The sequence below is a fragment of the Geotrypetes seraphini genome, chromosome 19, assembly GCF_902459505.1.
Source record: "Geotrypetes seraphini chromosome 19, aGeoSer1.1, whole genome shotgun sequence".
In the NCBI taxonomy this organism is placed as follows: Eukaryota; Metazoa; Chordata; class Amphibia; order Gymnophiona; family Dermophiidae; genus Geotrypetes; species Geotrypetes seraphini.
Genome location: NC_047102.1, coordinates 40,563,596 through 40,586,815, shown reverse-complemented (window position 1 = coordinate 40,586,815; position 23,220 = coordinate 40,563,596). Strand labels below are relative to the sequence as shown.

The 23,220-nt window shown below is 42.8% G+C and overlaps 1 protein-coding gene across 2 annotated transcripts in view; it reads right to left on the bottom strand.

The window, feature by feature from the left end:
- CARS1 (cysteinyl-tRNA synthetase 1) overlaps nucleotides 1-23,220 on the bottom strand; it is a 146,272-nt gene that overhangs the window by 117,445 nt on the left and 5,607 nt on the right. The window lies entirely within an intron of this gene.

The window sequence follows — 23,220 nt, the reverse complement described above, 5'->3', positions numbered from 1 at the left end:
TGACGTCGGAGAATACTTCCGGTCGGCTATTTGTGCGCGGCAGGGCAGGCAGGAACAGAAGACGAGCCTCGCGGCTCGAGATGTGTTGAACTCCGCGGGGTCCCCCGTCCAGCTCTCTCCTGTCCACGTGGGGCAGACCGCCCCTCCCCCTAGACTGTGGCCTAGGACCCTGGGGGAGCCCGGGCCCCCTGTCAGCTCCGGGCAGGAAACAGAAGACAAGCCTCGCGGCTTGAGCTTCGTTTTGCTGAGAAAGTTGCAAAGATGGGCTGGGAGGCAAACGCGGAACACAAAAGGGGGAGGGAGTGCGTTTTGGACACAAGGCATGAATTTGAGAGAGAGGAAGGGAGGGAAAGAGATGCTGAGGTGGGGGAGAGAATGGGTTTTTGGACACAGAAGGCATGGACTTGGGAGAGAGAAAGGGAGGGAAAGAGATGCTGAGGTGGGGGAGGGAATGGGTTTTTGGACACAGAAGGCATGGACTTGGGAGAGAGGAAGGGAGGGAAAGAGATACTGAGGTGGGGGAGGGCATGAGTTTTTGGACACAGAAGGCATGGACTTGGGAGAGAGGAAGGGAGGGAAAGAGATGGTTGTGTACACGGGGAATAGAAGAAAGGAGAATTTTTGGTCATAGGGAGGGAGTGAGGTACAGAAAGTGGCATACCAGGGTGGGGGGGGCGGTCCGCCCCGCCCCGGGTTTACGTTCCAAGGGGGTGCACAGCTGGCCACCCTTCAGTGTTCTCCCTAGGCCGGCAAACTGCGGCTCTTTAGTCACTTGAGTGCCACCGCCGCCATCGGGAACAGGCCGGCGCCAAGTTCTCCCTGTGGGGCCGGCCAACTCTCGCCACTCGCGTCAATTCTGACGTCGGAGAGGACGTTCTGGGCCAGCCAATCGCTGCCTGGCTGGCCTAGAACGTCCTCTCCGATGTTAGAATTGACGTCGGGTGTCGAGAGTTGGTCGGCCCCATGGGGAAGAGAAGCAGGGCGAACTCGGCACTGGCCTGTTCCCGATGGCGGCAGTGGCAGCCTATTCCCCAGTGGCGGTGGCAGCATTTTCCCAATGGTGGTGGCATAGGGGAGGGCAGGGAGAAAGAAAGAAAGGGGGGACAGGAAGCCAGAAAGAAAGAAAGGTGGCAGGGTGAAATAAAGAAAAATGGGGCACGGAAAGAGAGAGAGAGAAAGACAGACATACAGAACGAAAGAGGGTGTGGAGAGAGAAAGAAGGAGGCAGGGTGAGAGAGAGAAAAACAGACATACAGAAAGAAAGGGGGTATGGAGAGAGAGAAAAAGAAAGAAGGGGCAGGGTGAAACAAAGAAAAAGTTTGGGGAGGGAATGAGGTCTGGAAGAGAGGAAGCATACAGGAGGCTGAAAGAAGGGAAGAAATATTGGATGCACAATCAGAAGAATAAAGTGCAACCAGAAACTGATGAAATTACCAAAGGTAGGAAAAATGGTTTTATTTTCAATTTAGTGATCAAAATGTGTCTACTTTGAGAATTTATATATGCTGTCTATATTTTGCACTATGGCCCCCTTTTACTAAACCGCAATAGCGTTTTTTAGCGCAGGGAGCCTATGAGCGTTGAGAGCAGCGTGGGGCATTCAACGCAGCTCCCTGCGCTAAAAACCGCTATCGCGTTTTAGTAAAAAGGGAGGGGGAATATTTGTCTATTTTTGTATAGTTGTTACTGAGGTGACATTGCATAAAGTCATCTGCCTTGACCTCTTTGAAAACCCGCGGAATATAAATGATAATTAACATTTTCTCTGCGTACAGCGTGCTTTGTGTTTTTAAAATTTTATTGTTGGTAGATCATTTTGACTTGGCCACAAAGATAAGGGGGAGGGAGGGAGGGGAACTGCTGAAAGACATCTAGTAATCTTTAAAGGCTTGACTGTGCAGGGAATTTAATCATGTTTTGTTATGTGACTGGCATTATTTAGACTTTAATTTCTATGAATGAATAGAATGAAAATGATATAAATTACTTGCTTGTTTTTATGTGCGTGTGCTGAAGGAAAGTGGAGAGAGAGTGGGCTGAGGACGCTGAAGGGAAATGGAGAAGAGAGAATGGGGAGAAGACGCTGATTTATAAATTGACAATTGTACAGAATATTGTTTCTTTTTTATATTCATCCATAGCTGCATGTTAATGATGTGCTCATATGCACTTATTTATCATCATAACATATACATCATCATTAACATGCAGCTGTGGATGTGTAAGGACAGGCTGAGGAGGATGGATGGAAAGGAAGGAAGGTGCACATATCAACATATCGTAAATTTTTAACATGCATGATGCAGCTATAGGCAAGCAGAGGAGGATGGGATCATACAGATGTGTATGTTCAGATATGCACTCAGATGTGCAGTTTTTTCTGATATATTTATTAAGCTTACAGTATTTATAAAAACACATTTAATACTTGTTACAAAAAATATTGTGCAATTGTGATCTACTTCTGGCCTACAAAGGTCAAAAGAAATCCTTAACTGAGATTTTACATTCAAAAGTGAATTATAGCTACTAGCACTATTATTTATTAGTTATTTATTATGCAGATGTTTGTTAGTTTGTTATTAGTTCAGTATTAGACATATGTTAGTTTAGAATAGATAGGTATAGATTAGTTTAGGTTAGGTTAGGGCCCTGCTGAAAGAGTCTACCTTGACGTGGTTGCAGGCTTACAAATCTTTTGGTCAAAGAGTGCGGCGACAGAGAAAAGTATGTGTGTATTCGGCCCATGGAAGAAGGGGGGTTGGGGGGGGGAAGGGGTGCGTGGGGGGCCCAATAGGATTGCTCAGTAAGGGGCCCAGAAATTTCTGATGGCGGCCCTGCTGCCTGCCCAAACTGAAGGCTTACCCCCAATCTGGCTCCGGCACGCAGCACCAACTCACAGCCGGTGCTGGTGCCCGAAGATCCTGCCTCTTCCTGGACTGGACCTTGAGCATCTGCGCATGCTCAAGGCCTTCTGGCTCTCGTTCTCTCCGAGAATGATTCTCAGAGAGAACAAGAGTCAGAAGGCCTTGAGCATGCGCAGATGCTCAAGACCCAGTCCAGGCAAGACTGGAAGAGCGTCACCAGCGGGGTGTTGCAGGGCTTGGTGCTTGGACCCGTGCTTTTTATCTTTTTTTTAGCATTGTAAACCAGCCAGGTACATGTTGATGGTCGGTATATTAAACATAATAAACTTGAAACTCTTCAATATCTTCATAAACGATCTGGACATAGGTACGACAAGCAATTGCGAAGATCTACAACGTGACATGACAGATGAGATTCAAGGTGGACAAGTGTAAAGTGATGCATGTCAGTAACAAAAATCTCATGCACAAATACAAGATGCCCGGGGCAGTACTTGGAGAGACCTCCCAGGAAAGGACTTGGGAGTTCTGATCGACAAGTCGATGAAGCCGTCTGTGCAATGTGTGGCGGCGACGAAAAGGGTGAACAGAATGCTAGGAATGATAAAGAAGGGGATCACAGATCGGAGAAGGTTATCATGCCGCTGTACCGGGCCATGGTGCACCCTCACCTGGAGTACTGCGTACAGCACTGCTCGCTGTACATGAAGAAGGACACAGTGGAGGAGAGTTCCAAGATGGCGGCAGCTTACCTCCGGCATCTCTGAGGTCAATCTAAGCAGGAGCAATTTTTCCTGTTCTCTAGCGTTTCCTCATTCTGGTGAATATGCCACATTCAAAGCGAAAGGGAGCCCCATGCAGCACGAACTTCTACTCCCTTACAACGCTCCATGTTTGAGTTCATCCCTTGACCATTGGAGGAGAATCTAGCGGTTCCCCGGCTGGAAGAGAGGCTGGGGCTTTGGACTGGGAGGTTTCTCTCTCCCCCCTGATGTCTGAGCCACCACCACCCCCGGCGTTCACCGCGGCTGAGCCAAGTGTGTCTCCTGACGTGACTTTCTTGAGGGAGACCCCGGCAGCAGGGGTTGTAGCCACGTGAAAACTGTTGGAGGGAGGAGAAATCATAGAGATAGCTCCTCAAGAAAGAAAATCTGCTGCGGTGTTATTGGAGAGCATTTGGGAGGCTCTCATGAAGATCAATACTACAGTATCCGACTCTTCAAGAGAAACTGCAGTGCTTGTGAGTACAGTTAATGCCTTGGGGGAAAAAACTGCAAGGTACTACAGAGCAATTTAATAAGGAAATTTCTCAGGTTAAATCTCAAGTTTCTGATTTACAGAACCTGTCTTCAGATTTGGTTAAAGATAAACTAAATTTGAATAGGAAAATAGAACAACTGGAAAATTACAATAGAAGATTAAATGTGCGGATTCTCAATTTTCCTCAAGCCACTGGAGAGCCTCCTATAGAAATGCTAAGAAAATACCTCATTGAAGTTTTGAAATATTCATCTGATTTAATTCCTCCAGTTAATCGGGTATACTATATTCCTTTAAAGAAACAGATAGGAGCCACTCCTCCCGCCTTCATTCATAGATTATTGATTCCTCACACTCCAACAAGATTACTTAGGTCAAACGGCCAACATCTATTAATTGTTCCCTCTCTCAAAAATATTAACACACGGCGGCAATTCATCTTTTCTGTCACAGGCCCCCCAAATATGGAATTCCCTCCCTATTTATTTAAGGGAAGAACACAATCTAGACAGATTCAAGAGTAAGTTAAAATACTTTCTTTTTAAAGATGCATTTGACAGCTAGAAAGCTTGATTAGGAGCCTCAATTGAATCCTATTTCCCAACTTATTTCCTCATCCCTCCTATTGTTTTTTTCCCCTTGCTTGTCTTATTTACTATCAACAACTTGTATTTCTTTCCCCACTTTTCCTTTTGTTTAATATGTTTTGTCAGGTTAGTTCTATTCGTTTGTTTTGTTTCCCCCAGAAATTTGTAATTTTATTGTTTTGTACATCGCTTAGCATTTTGAATAAGCGATTAATCAAATTTATAATAAACTTGAAACTTACAAAACTTATAATAAACTTGAAAGCCTCCTCTCTTCTTCCCATCTAGCTCCAGCCACGTCTGGAGGGCCTGGAGCATGTCCGAGGCCCTTCAGATGTGGCTGGAGCTTGTCCTGGACAGTCCTCTAAAAAGAGGACATGTCTGGGTTTTCCTGGACATCTAATAACCCTACCTCTTATAGCATTAGGCGCTAGCTGCTCAGGGATAGGCTGAGGCTGTTCCAGTTTTGTCTTTGAGGGCCCATTGTAGATGTGCATTGAGTACTGATTTTTGAGCATCATTTACTGTTCGATTTTTTAGATTTGGTGCCTTTATAAATTAGATACAATATGTGCATTAACATGCTTTTCCTGCATAGAGGCTCTGTTGTTGAAATGACCATGATGGGCTACTTTTTTTGAAGATTTACTGTTTTGAAGAAAGAAACATTAAATTATAAGTCCCAATAATCACAAAAACCACTGTCACAAAAACTTGAGAAAAAATGGTCTTTCTGAGACTGGAAACGCTGAACTCATAATACTGTATATACTCGAATATAAGTCGATCTGAATGTAAGTCGAGACTCCCATCCCCCCCTCCCAAAAGGAAGAAAAATGATTGACTCGAATATAAGTTGGGCAGCTTAATATTCAAGTGCCCTCCCCTGTCAGGCTCTACACCCAGCCCTCTTCCCACCATTTCTTGCCATGCACTGCACCCTTCCCTCCCTTCTCTGTCAGGCTGTGCACCCAGCCCCCTTCTCTCCTTCGCAAGCCCAAAAATCCAAGTTTATATTTGAGTATATACGGTAAGTAGAAAAAAAAAGACCTCAGACATATAGGCCCTCTCCTGCTATTCAACCATTCAAAGGCAGGAATTGAACCCCATCATCAGTCAGAAAAATATTCCACTTACCACAAACTGCAGCTTCCAGGCACAGAAACAGACCATACTCAAAAGGTTTATCGGTTTTTGATATACCGTTTATATAAGATTGGCTAAACAGTTTACAATAAGGTTCATAATATATAACTTAAAATAAACATGAAATTAAAAGCATTGTATAATTAGATTTAAAAAAAACGAAAAGGGGAGTTATAAGACAGACATAACACACCAGGGATGAAAATGAATCATTTAATCAAAATACATTATCACTTATGTCATTCACTAGTCGCCATTCTTTAAGCTGAATTCAGTCTCCAAACTTCAGATATCCAAAAAATTCTTCAACACTCCAACAGAGATGTAACTCAACTTGAGCAACTACTGAAAAAGGGTTGAACAAAATCCAAATAGCAAGTATTTTTTTAAGTTTATATATCACTTATATCCTACGTGGTTTACATTCAGGTACTTTATCATATTTCCCTATCTCTCCCAGTGGGCTCAAACTCTATTTAGTGTATTTGGGGCAATGAGAGGATTAAGTGACTTACCCTGGGTCACAAGTAGCAGCGAGGGATTTGAACCCACCACCTCAGGATGCTAAGGCTGTAGATCTAACCACTGTGCCACACACTCCCATAGGGATAACTCTGTCTGAGAGTTGTGCCCCCTCATTAACATAACATAAAACTTACTTCCATACCACAAATACCGCTAAGTTCTATGCGGTTCACAAAAGATAAGAGAATACAGATTAATATGTCAAGAAGATATCTAATTTTCAAAAGATTCAATAAAAAGAGATGCGTTTTTAAAGCACGTTGAAACTGTTGGTAAGAATTTAGAGGATGTAAATAAGTAATTCAGATCCTTAGCCCGTAAATCCGCTTGAAAAGACAACAGACGCTCTTGAAATTTTTTTAAAATTTACAACCCCTTAGCAGAGGGAAAAGAGAATAAAGCGTGAGATCTCCCAGAATGTTTGGAATTGGTAATGATAAAAGATTCTATAAGATATTCTGGAATGAAAAGCAAGCAGGCCATTAACACTTACATCTGTTAAATCAGCCATTAAGCAATCTTTTTCGTGCTCTTGCAACATACCTCGTGACCTTTGTCAATTATTCCCTAGGTTGTTTGCAGTTGCTGCTCAAGCACAGCTGTAATCACTGTATTTTCTAAATCAACAGGATATTCAAGGTGCAGATCCTCAGGCTATTATTTGATCTTCTGATTTTAGGTTTTAATCGATAAACACTGGAAAAAAAACACTCCACATGGACAAAAAAATGGGATACACATTGGAAAAACATCACTTGTGTAGTACCATCTCCCTCTTGCTTGTATTGTCCCCTCATGAAATCTAACCCCCTTTCTCCAATTCTAAAGTTGGATGTGCAAATGCATACTAAGTTATAGAATAGGGTCAGTTATGCATACTCGTAAGATAATTAGTGAACTGGCGCTAAATTGGCACTACATTGGAGATAAGTATCAATTATTGGCCTTATCAAACACTAATTGGAAGTAATTAGTAGTGATTAGCAGCTGCATGTGTACAGTGGCGTAGTAAGGTGGGGGCGCGATCTTCCTAAGGGCGCTGCATCCCTTGCTTTCCCCCGTACTTCCCTGGTGCTCTCTCTGATATCACTTCTGGGACCCGCACCTAGGAAGTGACGTCAAAGGGTGAGCCAATATTGAAGTGGCCATGCTGCTCTCGCCAGAGAAGTTAAAAAGGTACGGGAAAGGAAAGGGGAGAGGGCGCCACCAGGACGCTCACCCTTACGACACTGAGTGTGTGACTGACATATGCCCCAGTTTTGTAAACTGACCTCCAAATTCTGTCTGTAGTGCCTTGAATTGTGTGTGCAAATCAGTACATTTAGCCAATTTGCATGCACAACTTAATTATTTAACAAGCCAATAAGTGCTGATTATTGGCAATTAGCTAGTAACTGATGCTAATTACCACTAATTTGAAGTTATGGGGCTCAATCGAAACAGAAATACATCTGAAAAGCTGCCCAAATTGACACCTGGATGACCTAAAAGACAGGTCGTCCAAGTGCAGATAATGGAAACGGGTTTTTAGACTCATCCAGAGATATTTTAGGCCTCTGAATCCCGCTGTATGCCCAGAGCTGAAAGGGGCATTTTTGAAGGCATGGTTAGGGCGGGATATGGGCTGACCTAGACTTAGTTGTACTGCAGGGATAATCAAAAGTTTGACGTTGTGAATTAAGCAACCTAAAACCAGGTCTAAGTGCCCAGAAGGTATCCAAAGTGACCAGATAACCACTATAGTCACAAAGTACAAACCCCCACATATTCCCCCAGTGATCCCTGACCCCCCTCCCCCTCACCGCCATAAAAAAATCAGAATAAAAACGTACATATCTGCCTCCAGAGCATCAGCACCTGGCATAGCAAAGCCTAGTAGAGCTGCAGAGAGATGGCTTAAGTAGTCTGGGGGATGGGCTAGTGAACCATAAACAGGAGTACCCAGGCCCATAAGCCATTCTAACCACATCAATGGTGGAAATGTTAGCACCTCCAAACCCCCCAAAACCTACTGTACTGCCATAAGGGCTATTTGGGTTGTAGACAGATGGGTATAGTAGGTTTTGGGGGGCTCACCATGACTTACAAAGGAGTTGTGGTGAAATGTTTATGTGGAACCCTTTTTGTGAAGTTCACAGCAGTGCCCTGTAAGGTGCCTCACGACTCTGATGCCATATCTGGGTTTGCCAGTCATTACATTGCTGGCCCCTCCCATGTCCAAAAGGTCTGGTTCTAGGCATTTGGGACTTGGATGATTTTTTGGATGAGAATGTAGTATAAAGATAGACGTACTGGCAGTCTGGACAATCAAGCGGCTGGACGTAGAAGTACATGATTTTCGAAAAATAAAAATTTTGGACAAATTTTTTGAGAATGAACTTTGGACTTTTGACGTGACTAGCGCTCTAAGGCTCAAAATGGACTTAGATGTTTGTTTTGATTAGCCGCTCCACGTGTACAACTTTCTAAGCGCTGTCTATAAAGTGGTATGTATCACTTCTTGTGTACAAATCTCAAAAGGGGGTGTGGCAAGGGGAGGAGCATGGGGGATAGTGGACATTCCTAAAATTTAGGTACGCCTGATCCATGCACAACTTAGGTTCAGGTTTTCATTGACAATTTAATGAATGTAATCCTATGATGTGTAATGAGCTCATTCCTGTATTACAAGTGGATATACTTAGTATGTAAGGTGACTGGTGCAAGAAGGTATAGTTATGACACGCAATGTGTAGAAATATTAATATTAACGAGTGCTATGTGACATGTGAATGTAGAAAAATACTGGACCAACTAAAGTGCCAGAGATGTCAAAAATGGAAAACTCTATAGTGAGAATCAAAAATCGGTGAAAAAAAGGTATAGGATGTAATCATAAACAAAAATGTACAAACCTCAAAGGTCCTGATAAGAAATCACGTGGATTAATAACTAAAAGCTAAAAATATATGGGAAGTTAAAATTATTAAATATAATGAAACAAAAAATAATAATGAATATGGACATAAAAATGATTTAATAGCATATGAAAGACCTTCATGCATGGAGCTGCGACAAGAGCTTAAAAAGAAGAAGACGTGAGAGTAAAAAGCTTGGAGGTGAATTGAATTGAAACGCAAATGAGAAAAGTATACAAAAAGCTCCATTCATGAGACTGTCACTGTGACAAGAACTTAAAATACAAGATTAAAAATTCCCTTTGGTGGTGAACAGAATTTGAAAAAGTTAACCACAATATGTGCCGATATAATAACGCTAAAGGCCTTATAAGCTGTGAGCCAAACATTAGTGAGACTTTAAAAACTTTAACTTTGAAAAGGTGCATATTGAATTTTGCCCAATGGGAGTACCATCACAGTTACCGGGAGTCAGAAAATAAAACTAAAACTATCTAAGCACTGCAGGTCAAATAATGAAGTTGAATAATACAGGAAGAACAAGCTCTACAGGAGGGACAGACTACACCTGAGCACGGCGGGAACAAGACTGCTGGCAAACAACATCAAGAAAGAAATAGAGATGGCTTTAAACTGAGAAAAAGGGGAAAGCTGAATTAATTACAAGAATTAATTAATCACATAGAAATAGATCATTACAATGAAAGAATATAGAGTGGAGAGCGTCATTATTTATGATTTTCCAATGTAGATAGGGATAATCTATTAATGATTTCTGGAACAGTATCGTTTTTAAAGATTTATGACGACTTTGATGTGAAGAATGGAAGATTATTCCAAATTTTTGCAAAAATGAATACAAACGAACGAACTGTATAGCCTATTTTTATATGCTGACTGCTACTGGTTAAATTAGACATCAAGTTACCTTTATGTCAAGTTTCAAGTTTACCTTTATTTGATGAATCGCTTATCACAGTACCTAAGCGATGTACAATTAAAAACCATCAGAGTGTGGTAATACATTTAGTTTCTAATAATCAATTAATAGACAGACATACATTTAGTTTACAAAAATCACTTAAAAAAAAACGACAAAGATTGACGAACATCAGTATTCAATGCTGGGTCTAATCCGAGCACAACACTGAATATGCAGGCCAGTGGCAATACTCAGAAGAGGAGTTTATAGGCCATTATTGAGATGGCTTTGGGAAACCACTGCTTATTCCTAGGATAAGCAGTATAAAATCTGTTTTATTACTTGGGATCTGGGTTGGCCACTGCTGAAAACAGGATATTGGACATTTGGTCTGTCCCAGTAGGGCAATTCTTATGTTCCTTTGTAAGCCAAGTATAGGATAATCAAACCATTGTGACATCACTGATGAGTTTGGCTCTTAGGCACTGGTGGAATGAGGCATTATGACATCACAATCTCAGCTCTGGAATGTTGCTGCTCTTTGGGTTTCTGCCAGGTACTTAGAACCTTCAGTCTGTTCCAGTATGACAATTCTGTTATGCAGAAACACTAATAGTCAATGCCGTACCTACATAGCTAACTGGGCAAAGCCAGTGCTATATTTACTGTATTTCCCCATATATAGGCCACCGTCAGTTCACGCGATGGGAGTCATTCAGGAAGCAGCGCGGGACCAGGCTTGAGATTGAAAACATCGCTCCTACCCTGCACAGTGAGATTGGAGGAGGCAGCGGGCAGCCGTCCAGTAAGGGAGGTATTTAAAGGGGGATTAAAAAAGGTATGGGGGGGATGATTTCAAAAAAGTTCAGCTACTACCGGCACAGTAATGCCGCGGCTTATCTAATGGGGCGGCCTATCTAACAGGTTTAAAACGTACATCGGCATTTCCTGCGGCCTATACATGGGGAAATACGTTATGTGGTTCTACTTGCCCTGTGGGCACTGGCAATGAATATTTCCGGTGCCCAGTCTAAGTTCATACCCGAGGCACTGGAAGGTAGGTTTTTCACTGATTCTGTAGCACTGGTAATTTTCTTCAATTAATTTAGCTTCTTTTATAATCTGCTTTACATTGGTAAATGTAGCACGGAAATTTCAGCTTAAATATTACCTCTGGTACCCTCTACCATCATTCGTAGCTATAAAACCATCACCTTTTATGACATTTCCTGCATTCTCACCCTTAGCTTAGAGGGCGGCACAAATGGTAAATCTTTGAGTGCCAGGAGATGATTTCATCACTTGGTGCACAGGGCAGTGTGGCCTTGAGTTTCATTTGGAGCCACTTTTTGCAATATTTACTAAGTAGGCGAGAGCAGGGCCTCTGTACGATAACTGAAATAAGAGAGCAAAAGTGACTCTCGATGAAGTCAGTCTAAACCAAATGAAAGCATCCCAGCCCTCAATATGACACAATTCACAAGACATTTGTGAGAAAGAGTTGCCCATATCCGGATCAAATGTGTCCTGCTTTCCTTTGGAACTATGACTGTACACTTTGTCATAGAATGTTTACCTTCTAAACCATGTGTTGAAAAAGTTTCAGTGCAAACATTTTTTCTTCTAGATTTGTGTGATTAAAATAATATTACATTTGTTATATTATTTCATGAATGAAATATTCATCGTTTATAATAATCCTACTTCGCAGGCTTGATAAACTAAGGGTGAGATGTATTAAAGGCATTTTCCCATATAGGGTTAAATTTTATATAATGGAGCTGGAAAAAACTGGCGTAGAAAAAAATATGCGTAGTTCGGTTTATAGACCATTTACACCGACTAAATCCTGGTGCAAATGCTGTGCCAAAATTCTGTGCAGATCAGGCGTGAGCAATTTTAAGAATGCCCATGATCCATCCATATCCCCTTTTCAGATCTGTGCAGTAGAATTGACGCACACCACTTTATATAATTGCGCATGTAAATTCTAATTAGCACCAATTAATGCTGACAATTGCTTGTTAGTGGCCAATTATCGATTGCCTTGTTAAAAGATAAGGTTGCGTGTGCAACTTTAGTTGCCATATATAGAATCTGGGGGAGGGCGAGCTTAGGACACCAGGGAGGCAGGGAGGTTAAGGGATTTTCCGAAAGCTTTATATGGAATAGGGAGGTGAATGCAACCAAGCTCAAAGCTCTATGTTCTAAGCAATGTTACTCTCTTAACAAAGAATTATTATTGTAAATTCGAAAGTGCTCACACCTAATGCGGCAAACTGTCCCAGCTTCACAGAATCTGCCTCCTTGCAGCGGTGTGTGGATGTGTGTGCAGCTCCAAAATCTGGTGTTTGTGTCAGAATGCCATAGAGAAAGTGTCTGTGTCAGTTTTGGGGCAGGCCCAACTTTCTATCCGCTAATTCTCTCCAGCAAAGGGGACGCCTGCCAGAACCTGCTTCCTTTCTCACTGCCACATTTCCTTTTGCCTGAAGCAAGAGATTTGAGGGAAGAATTTTTCATAAGTCATGAGTCACATTTGTCAGAAGCATCCTACTTTACTGGAAACTGCAAACTGTTATGCAAACTAGTGGCCTATGTAGAACTGTTTTATTCTATTATGACCAAGATTGTGGACAATACATTTTTTAGTCAAATTAGGTTTCTGTAGGGCAAGGATGCCCTAAAATTTTGGTCTTACTACTACTACTACTACTATTAATTATTTCTATAGCACTACCAGATGTACATAGCACTGTACAGAGTCATGAAGAAGACAGTCCATGCTCCAAAGAGCTTACAATCTAAACAGGCAAAAAAAAAACCCCAGGATGTGAATGGTTAATCTGGTCTTCTCTCCCAGGCCTCAAGGACTGCCAACAGGTCAGGTGTTCAGGATATCCTTACTTGAATATGCACGAGAGAGATTTGTAGGGTTACCATATTTCTATGGGATAAAAGAGGAGTACACTGACAAATCCGCACAAGACAATTCCGCTCCGACATGTGTGCCCCGACAATTGCGCTCATGGACAAGTGTGCAGGACAATTGCGGCCCGTGAAGAAAATCTGGAAGGCCCTGATATGCTGAGACTCCTCAGGCCCGGGGTTCCCATAATCATGCTGTAACCCTAACACTAGATAGGAAGTGAATATTTTAAACGTAGTGGGGGAGGTCCCCCCACCCCCCTCAAAAATGAGGGTTACTTTGTAACCCTCAAAAAGACAAAATAGTATCCTGTCGGGGCAGACCTCCCATTCCGTGCACGCATTTGTCATGCGCACAAATGTCGGGGCACAATTGTTGGTGCACATTTGTCCTGCACGCATTTGACAGGTCACCTAAAAGAGGACATGTGGCACTGTCTCATTCCACCCTAGCCACACCCCTTTCTGCCCCACCCTGCCCCCACACAACTTCATCTCCATGTCTGAAAGGCTTCCAAGCATGTGCAGATGTGACATCATAACCCTGAGCTCTGGCAGAGCCAGAACCGTCCAAAACCTGGACAAAGTGCCGGGTTTTCCTAAATCCATGCGAACATCTGGATAGTCCTCTCAAATGATAATATGTCCGGGTACATCTGGACCCTGGTAACCCTAGAGATTTGTATACAATAGCGTTATTGTAGTATACACGCAAATCTCTCTCATGCATATTCATTAGGAATATCCTGAAAACCCCCATCTGCTGATCTTTGAAGGCTGGGAGTGAAGATCAATGGCCTAGGGCAGGGATAGGCAATTCCGGTCCTCGAGTGCTATAGGTAGGTCAGGTTTTCAGGATATCCACGAGAACGAGAGGGATTTTCATACAATGCCAGTGAAGAACTGAAGTGTTTAAAAGGTGCATAGGAGTTTGTGGATTCCTATCAGCCACATCACAAGTGCACTGCTGCTGGATGGGCCTGTGCCTACCCAGGGCCACCTCTGGTTATACTACTGTGGCACTTGAGGACTGAGGTTGCCTGTCTCTGGCCTATGGTATTTTCTAACATTAGCGCTGTTTGCATCTCCAACCCTATATTTCATGTCTGTCTGTCTATCCAAGTTAGATTGTAAGCTCTTCCAATCAGGGACCGTCTATTAAATGTAAAAATATATAGCACTGCATACACCTTTCAGCGCTATATATGTGATAAATAGTAGTAGCAGTTTGCTTCCCCCAAGATGGTTTGTGCTGTTGTAAACTTCCATAATTATCAAATATAGCAGCAGTCTTCATTAGAATTTAAGCTGGGAGACACTTTGTATCCAGATGAGCTGAAGGAAAGCAGCAAGACTACAAATCCCAGCATGCACTGGGATAAACCCAAGCCTGGATCAACCCTGCCCTGTAAATCTGGATCCAGTTGGTAGCCTCGATTTCCAGGGGCTGCCACTGGCCCCAGATCTTACACTGAAGAACTGAAATAATGTACAGAGTTAACTAAGTGAATTCAGATCAGATATTTTTAGTCAAGTCCCAGTTTATATTTTTAGAGTCAATTCCCAGTTCAACTCCTACGTTTGTGCAACATGTCCTACTCTCCTATTTTATATTCCTGCTCAGTCTTCTCCTTAGTTTTCAGCAGATTATATTAGTTATATAACAAAGACTGGGCCAATATGTCATGATGACATGGAGGCAGGCTTTGAACACTTCAGGAACAGACTTCAACCAGAACAGGATATGGAACTTGTTAGGAATTTTATTTAACTGCCAACTGAATTATTTACATTTTCAGAGTTGTGAAGGCTCCAGGAGAGAGGCTTTTTGGCCAGTCCTAGTTTTGAGCTTATCTGTCAAAGCAGTGTGGTAAATGTAGTCCCCTACTGCTGTAAGTCCCATAATGCATCAGGATAGAACTGTCAATAACCCAGGATAGGGTCAAAAATCTCCCTCCTAGAGCTGGGTAACTTGGCAGTATCACATTTTTGCTAGTACTTCCTATTAAAGAAGTCTGGTTTTCTGCTCTGATCTCAGTTACCAGGCAGCTAGAATCAGTGGTGTTGTAAGGAGGGTGTGGTCTTAGTAGGGGCACCGGCACCCATCCTCCTCTCCACTCCCCTGCTCCTTTCTGCCCCCCACCCCATCGCGCGCCCCCTTCCCTTTTATCGTACCTCTTTAATTTTCCCTGCGTGAGCAGCATTACGAACTTGCTGCCGGTGTCGGTGTCACCTCTCTCTGATGTCACTTCCTGGTCCTGCGCCTAGGAAGTGATGTCAGAGGGACAGCTGACACGATGAGGACAGCAAATTCATGAGGGAAGGGGGCATGTGGGCAGTGGGGGGGGGATACCACTGCCCCAGGCACCACTCACCCTCGCTACTCCACTGGCTGGAATTGTTACTGGAAAAATGTGCTACTTTATTTTATTATTTTTGTTTAAATGCATTAAGGCCCAGCCTTTTTCTCTTGAATCAAACTGAGATTCCAGCCGAGTCAGAATTAACATGTTTTGGGCAAAAAAGCCATGAGCTTTTTTTCACGCTCAGAAAACTTCCTCTATGACTTCTTGTTGTCCAGTAATGCTCCCTTAGCCAGGGTCTACAGACCACCATTCCCTCCAGAGCCAGAACCCAGTAGAAGTACAAACCAGTTCTAGGTAGCTAGCGTCACCACTGAGCAAAGTCTGGAACTCTTCCCACCCCCAGAGCATCCTCAGCTGCCTTGAACAGTGAAAGTCGGGTTCTGCGGAGAGCAGTACACAGCGCTGACACTGAGCTACTAACCAGTCAGTTTGGACAACTTCACTGGCTTCCAGTAATTTCCACTTTAAATGTGCCTGCCTAGCTTTTAAGATCCTACACGGCATCCTCCCTCCCCTAATTCCACTATCTTGGAATTCTTTGAGTCCTGATTCCACCAGATTCACCCAAAAATTTAAACTATCCTTCCCCTCGCTAAAAGGCATCCTCTATGCGGAAAAATTAGGGAAATCTCTCTTCAGAATCACCGAGCTTTGGAATAACCTTACCACCCCACTACAGAATCTGGACTCCTTCCAACTATTCTGAAAGCGTCTGAAAACTAGCTTTTCACAAAAATGAAATGCTCTCCTCCCCCTATACTCAACCTCCAACCCCATTATGCTGTTCCTTCCTTACATTAAGCTCTTGTAAACCGTGCCGAGTTCTATAATTATGGAGAAGATGTGGTATATAAACTTAAGGTTTAGTTTAGTTTTATGGATCAAATGTAGTTTAAAAATGCAGGTAAATTGGTTATGTAAAGTGTTTTTGTTAAGGGAAATGAATATGTGAATGAGCACCTACATATTTGCAATGCATATGAACAATTTTAATAGGGTTACCAGATTTCCTCTTTAAAAAAAGAGGCACTTAGTCCCGCCCTGTTCCACCCCCACACTGGACATCTGGTAACCCTAACTTACACATATATTTACCTACAAATGAACATGCATTATAAGTTCTTGCATGCCTAAAGTGGGGGCCCTTTTACTAAGCCATGCCAAAGTCTGGGCTTAGTGTTTCCTGCACACTAAGCTTTTTTTTTTTTACCAAGGCAGTAAAATAGGGCTTTTTCATTTTTTTTTTTATTTGTAGATTGTGAACTAATGTTATTAGTGCACGACCACTGAAAATAATTAACGTGGGAGCACTTACTGCCAGTGGCATAGCGAGGACAAGAGGTGTCCGGGGCTGTGGCTCCCCTCCCCCACCCTCTTCTCCGCCCCGCACCTCCACACAATCCTTCCCTGTCCCCTCCTGCCACGTGCTTGCTGCTTCCCTTCCCCGTCCCTCTGCAACGTTCCTGGCGCGAGCAGCAACCCCCAGCTTGCTGTCGGGCCAGCGTCGGCTCTTCCTCTGATGTCACTTCCTAGGTGCAGGTCCAGGAAGTGGCATCAGAGGAAGAGCCGATGCTGACACGACAGCAGGTTGGGGATTACTGCTCGTGCCAGGAACATTATAGAGGTACGGGGAAGGGAAGCAGTGTACATATGCAGTAGTGGGGGGGAGGGGGGTGCGGAGGAAGGAGTGGGGGGGATGGAGAGGAGAACAGGTACCTGTGCCCTCACCAAGACATTGCCCAGGGCGAACCCCCCCTCCCTTACTACACCACTCATTACTGCCTCCTATTTAGGAAGGACTAAGAGCTCCCGCAATCTAGCATGCCATGGCAGGATGGTGAAGGCGATCCAACCTGGGTGCAGGGAATGGGGGGATGCATGAAGTGGTTGTGGGTGGAGAGGAAGCACTTGCTGGGATCTGAGCCCATTAAATAATGATGTTCACATATTTGTTGTGGTATAAAACTGTCCTTATGATGAAGAGCTCAATGTGTTTGCCTAGAGTCCACCAAAGGGTTATATACAGTATATTCGCTATAGATATCCTAAAATCCCAGCTGGCTGTGAGGTCCCAAGAACAGGTTTGGACAACCCCAGTATATGTTTTAAACTCTGCCTCTAGATCAGTGCTGCCCGATTCACCGATTCACTTTGGTGAATTGATTCGAATCGATTTGTTTGCTGGAAAAATCACTCACCAATTCAGTGAGTCCTGACAATATTTCTGGGCCTCCTAAAGTGGCAACAGCAACGCCAGTGCCTAGCTGGCAGAGGTAGCATTCTGAACAAGCTACTCCTGGCTTGCCCTGCCGGGGCTTTGCCATGTCACTGATGACATTACTGGTAACGCAGCAGAGGAAACAGCCTGTTCACCTCTACTGCTGCTTTGGAAAACCTGAAAGTTGAGATCTCATGGTAGGGGGATTGTCAATTGGCAAGTGCTACTCAGGGGGATGGGATGGAGGGATGGAAAGCTACTATACAGGGACATAGGAGGGATGGAAACCTGTTGCACCTGGGAGAAGAGAGGAGAGAGGAAAAATTCTTAGACATGGGATGGAGGAGATGAAAGGAGAGATGCAATAAAGAGGTAGAAAGAGGTGAGAGGGAAATATCTTGCATATGGTGGAGGGGAGAAAGACATGCATGGAGAAGAGAGAGAGAAATGTTGGATAAAGAGAGGAGGGTAGGGAGAGATGGTGCATGGAGAATAGAGATATTTGACCCAAGGCACAAGGCAGGGAGAGAGAGATGGTAGACAGTGGGAAAGAAACAGAAATGTTGGATATGGCAGTGGAAGGGAAGGTACAGAGATGGAAGATGGATCACCATCAGCATCACCATCAGCAAGGAGAAAAAAGAAAACGTCAAATGGGCAGGAGACCCTGGGTGAGTGACTTAAAAGAAGACAAACAGAAACCAGAGCCTGGGAGCAACATGATTTGAATAAAAAGATGACCAGAGAACAAAAGATAGAAAATTAATTTTATTTTCTGTTTTGTGATTACAATATGCCAGAGCTGGTGTTAGACAGCGAGCATGAGCTAGGATTTAACAGAGAGAGGAAACGTCTTTTTTTTTTTGTTTACACCACAGAACTGGCATGTGGTTGGAGAGGGCAAAGGGGGAGTGTGGTGGGTGAAGAGGCTACAGAAATAAATCTGCCAGGCCGTTTAAAAAAAAAAATGGGCAGGACACAGGGAATCGAATCAAATTGAATAATCAATTCAATAGGCCAAATTGAAACTAATCAAAAAATGTTTTCCCTGAATCGGGCAGAACCATTTCAGTAGTTGCCCTCTGGATCAACTCAAGCTCATTTATATAGCTGTTTGAAAGTGAGGTCTCCAGAACTGTATACAATCCTTTGAATGAGATATCACCAGGAGCTCATACAGAAGCAGTATTACCCCAGAATATATGATACCTTCTCCAGGTATTAAGCATGCTGCAACCCCTAAAGCTGGCATGAGACGTTAAATCTTGAAAGGAAAGTGTTCCAGTCTGATATAGTATTTTTGGTAAAGGAAATTTGAATTTGAGTTGTTTAAACTAAACTGTGTACCAGAAAGAGAAAACAATGGCAGGCAAACACCATCTGGCTGTCCAATCTCCTCAATCACACCAAGAGATCTTTTATGTTGGTCTCGTGCTTTCTTGAGGTCGCCACCTCTTTTTCTGGGAGGCCATTCTCTGCAACAAATCTGGTCTTTCTCATTAAAAAGACATTTAAAACTGCTCTGCCACCTTTCTGTCTCCTGCCCACCCACACACCCCTCCCTCTTCCTATCTCTAAAATGCTTTCAAATTTTCCTTATACAGTATTTGTCTACATTTGCTTTTTTCTGATCTGAAGAAAAAGGGTTACCTTTGAAAGCTCATTATAAAATGCTTTGAGTTAGTCCAATAAACAGATAGCACCTATGTTTTATTTTTTAGAAGACCCTTTCCAGAGGGAATTTTCAGGAATCAGTGGTGGAGTGGAACATTCTTTTCAATCTCATTGATGTGAGCAGGACTCAGACATTAGATCCCACAGTAATATTATAAAAAAAGAAAAATTATCCACAGGAAAGTCTTTGAAATGTCAGGATCAGTTCTTATTCAAAGGAGAATGAAAGAGTCTTTTAAGAGTAAGACGTGAGTCACATCCCAACCATGCATGCCATTTCCTCACATTGAGATTAAGCAAGACTGGTTGATAGTCAACAGCCAGATATGTAACTGGAAAAGACACCTTTCAGGATCACCTTATTCACTTAGAGCTGTGATATTTTTAGAATAAAACACATTAATTAGCATTTGGAGCTGCTGAGACATAGATGCTTGTGAATGTTTGGAAATGAGATTGTAGAAATGAAATGTGCTTGCTCTGATTCTGTTGCACCATTACTGTAACTGTATACAAGTAGATGCTTTATTTTATGTTCAAATCTGTTTTTATTGTAAAGGAAGGCAAAAGATGCAGCCAACACAGTCCATAACAAACAACAGCCAACAGTTCACAACTTTTCAAATACTTGTAATATGCACCCCACCCAAACCTGTCCCAACCAACCAAAAACTAGGCCCCCCCCCCTTAAGAGAACAGTAGAGAAGGCGACCAAAAGGTCTCAAATGCTCCAGAGGCCTTACTCTTGTAGCTCCTGGGCTACCTCAATAGGCTTTTCTCAACAAGAAAAGTTATATAAAGGAAGAGAGATTGCAGTATGTGATCCCGAGCAAGAGCTCAGTGCCCAGCAGACTCCCTAAGAGAGATTATTCAAAAGGAGGCTACGACCTAGAGGGGAAAAGGAAGCCAACTAAGCACCCCAAACAAGCAATAAAAAAAAATTAAAAAAAGACTACGTCTTTAAGGGTGCCCACCGCCTCCCGGGCCTCCCACAAGGCCAAATTATGTACCAAAGATCTCCATCCCCAAAAGAATGGAGGTTCAGCTAAAGATTGTAAGATACATTTGCGAGCAAGAAGATACACCTAGGGAGGTAGTAGATGTTTTATTTTAATATTGAGTTCTGAATGTAAGCTTTAAAATGTCTGAATAGGAAGAGCTCTCTAGTTACGGTACTCTCTAGCAATATTATTCAGCTTTGTTTTTGCAGTGAGATGCAAGGGCATGCATGAGTGAAGAATCTGCGAGCCTAGCCTCCCTATATGACATGGGCAGAGCAGCATCAGCATGTTTCAAGCATAACTTAGGAGCCCTTTTACTAAAGGGTGTTAAGCCCTAACTTGCGATTAGCAAGGGAACAGCAAAAGATGTTAAAGTGCTTAGTAGTATTGTACCAGTTGTGTATGCGAACTGTGCATGAATTCTTTTCAAAAAATGGGGTTTTTTTTACAGGGGGTGTGTCAGGGGAAGAGAGTGGGGACTAGATGCACTAAAATCTCCGATCGTCTAACGATTGTCGTTAAATTGGTTTGACTGGTTTAGCGACCGATCGTATTTGCTGACCTGATGCACACATCGGCTCGCTGTGTGGTTTTCCATATGATCACTCATTCTCCGATTTTGGCATGCAAATGAGGGCATTAATACTATAACCAGCCATGCCATGCTAGAATTGGATTGAAAAGCCGATCCTGAAAAGCTGACAGGTGGTAACTGTGTTACCGACAGGTCTGTCTGGGGTTTTATTCCATTATTTTTCTATGCAAAACCAGACAGCCACCCATGTGCACAAGCAGACTGCCAGAAACTCTTCACTTCTTTCAAACTCTTTCTCACTGGCATCCAAAATCTCCTGACAAGGAACCTTATTTTGCCTTAACTTATGGCTGCTTCAGTGGAAAATGATCTTGCTGTACTCAAACACATATTATATGATGGTTTGTAGCAGCGGACATGTCCGGAACTTAAATCCACCAAGGTTACATGGCTAACTTCATCACTTGGAATTGCTATGCTAAGGGTTCAGCAGGTGCACACCATGTCTCTCCCCCAACACCCTAATTAAATTTGACTTTTATAAACATATCTCAAAAGGGAATCTGAGTGGTGTACATGTTACAAAAATATTGCAAGAAATGCAATAATAACATCAAAATCAATACGAGGGGCCGCTGAAGAGTTCTCAGCCCAGCCATGAGACTTACAAGTTATTCCACACTTTTCTTGACACTTTTCGTTTCAATGAGCAAATGCTTCTAGCAGATGGGCACAAGTATAGGGAAACCAAGCCATTGTGACATCACCGATGAGGTTGGCTCTTAGGCATTGGTGGAATGAGGCATTATGACATCACAACCAACCAAGAAGAGAATGATGTGGAGCCATGAAACTTACAAGTTATTTCATATCATTGAAACGAAAAGTGTCAAGAAACGTTCAAAGGCCACCCAAATACTTCTCAGAAAAAACTTCCTCTCTACATCCCAAAGAGAACGCTACGCTCCCAAGATGAAACACGCTTACATGCACCATCAGGACACCCTCTCCAATTCCTGACAACTTGGAAATGATCCTATTCCCATTTCTTATCAAACCTCTGGAACAGACTACCTCCTGATATCAGAGCCCTTGAAGGACTTCTTAACTTTAGAAAAGCTGTAAAAACCTACCTTTTTGCCTAGTCACTCAACCCTTCACCAGCATCAGTAAGTAATCCTATATATAGTTATTAGAGAATGACATGGTGACATAATTCATCACCGTTCCCGGGAAACAATCCTGTGTCATTCTTACATGTCTATCTCAACCTCAGTCCTTCTACACCAGTGGTCTCAAACTCGCGCCCCGGGGGCCACATGCGGCCCGCCAGTACTATTTTGAGGCCCTCGGTATGTTTATCATAATCATAAAAGTAAAATAAAACAGTTTCTTGATCATATGTCTCTTTAGCTATAAATTACAATATTATTATTAAGGCTTAGCCAAAAGGAAAGATTTATAAACTATAAAGAGTTTTACTTCATGCAAAATTGTCATTTCTTTAATAAGACATTAACTATTTTTTCTGAGGCCCTCCAAGTACCTACAAATCCAAATTGTGGCCCTCCAAAGGGTTTGAGTTTGAGACCACTGTTCTACACCAACATTCTTCAATGCAAGGCTTAAGGGTCTGTGGTTGAGCCCATTCATACTCTTGATTCTTCCCTCTCTCCTTGAATAATGACATCGAGATGGTTTCCCACGGTTATCCACGGGGACGGTGATGAATTTTGTCACCGTGTCATTCTCTAATAGTTATACTCATCAAAAAGGTAAGTTTTCAACATTTTATTAAAGAAATAGTGAGTCACGCTGCCTTAATTCATAAGATGTTATTCCAGATCAAAAGCAAACAGAAATAACAGTTCCTCTAAACCAGTGTGTTCAACCTTGGCATTCATCAGGTCAGGTTTTCAGGATATCTATGACTATGCATGAGATCTATTTGTAGGTAAATAGATCTTACACATATTTATGAAAGTCATGCAAATAGATCTCATGAAAATCGGACTGGATACTTCTGCTCTAAACTCCTGATGGTCATCAGAGGCCCCTGGTCTTGAGAGATGATAACAGGACAGGAGCTCAGGAAGACCCAGATTCCATCCAGCGGAGGGATACAGCCCCGAAAGCTTCATCACTGGTCCATTGCAAGCTCGAGCATGAATCCCAATTCAGTTTTCAGTTACATCAGCCCTTCGTTTGAGCCCAAATTTTTATCTCGCCCACGCTACATACCACGATCAAAGACTAAGACCAGTTAAATCAGCAAGGAATCCCCATTTCTCCCAAAC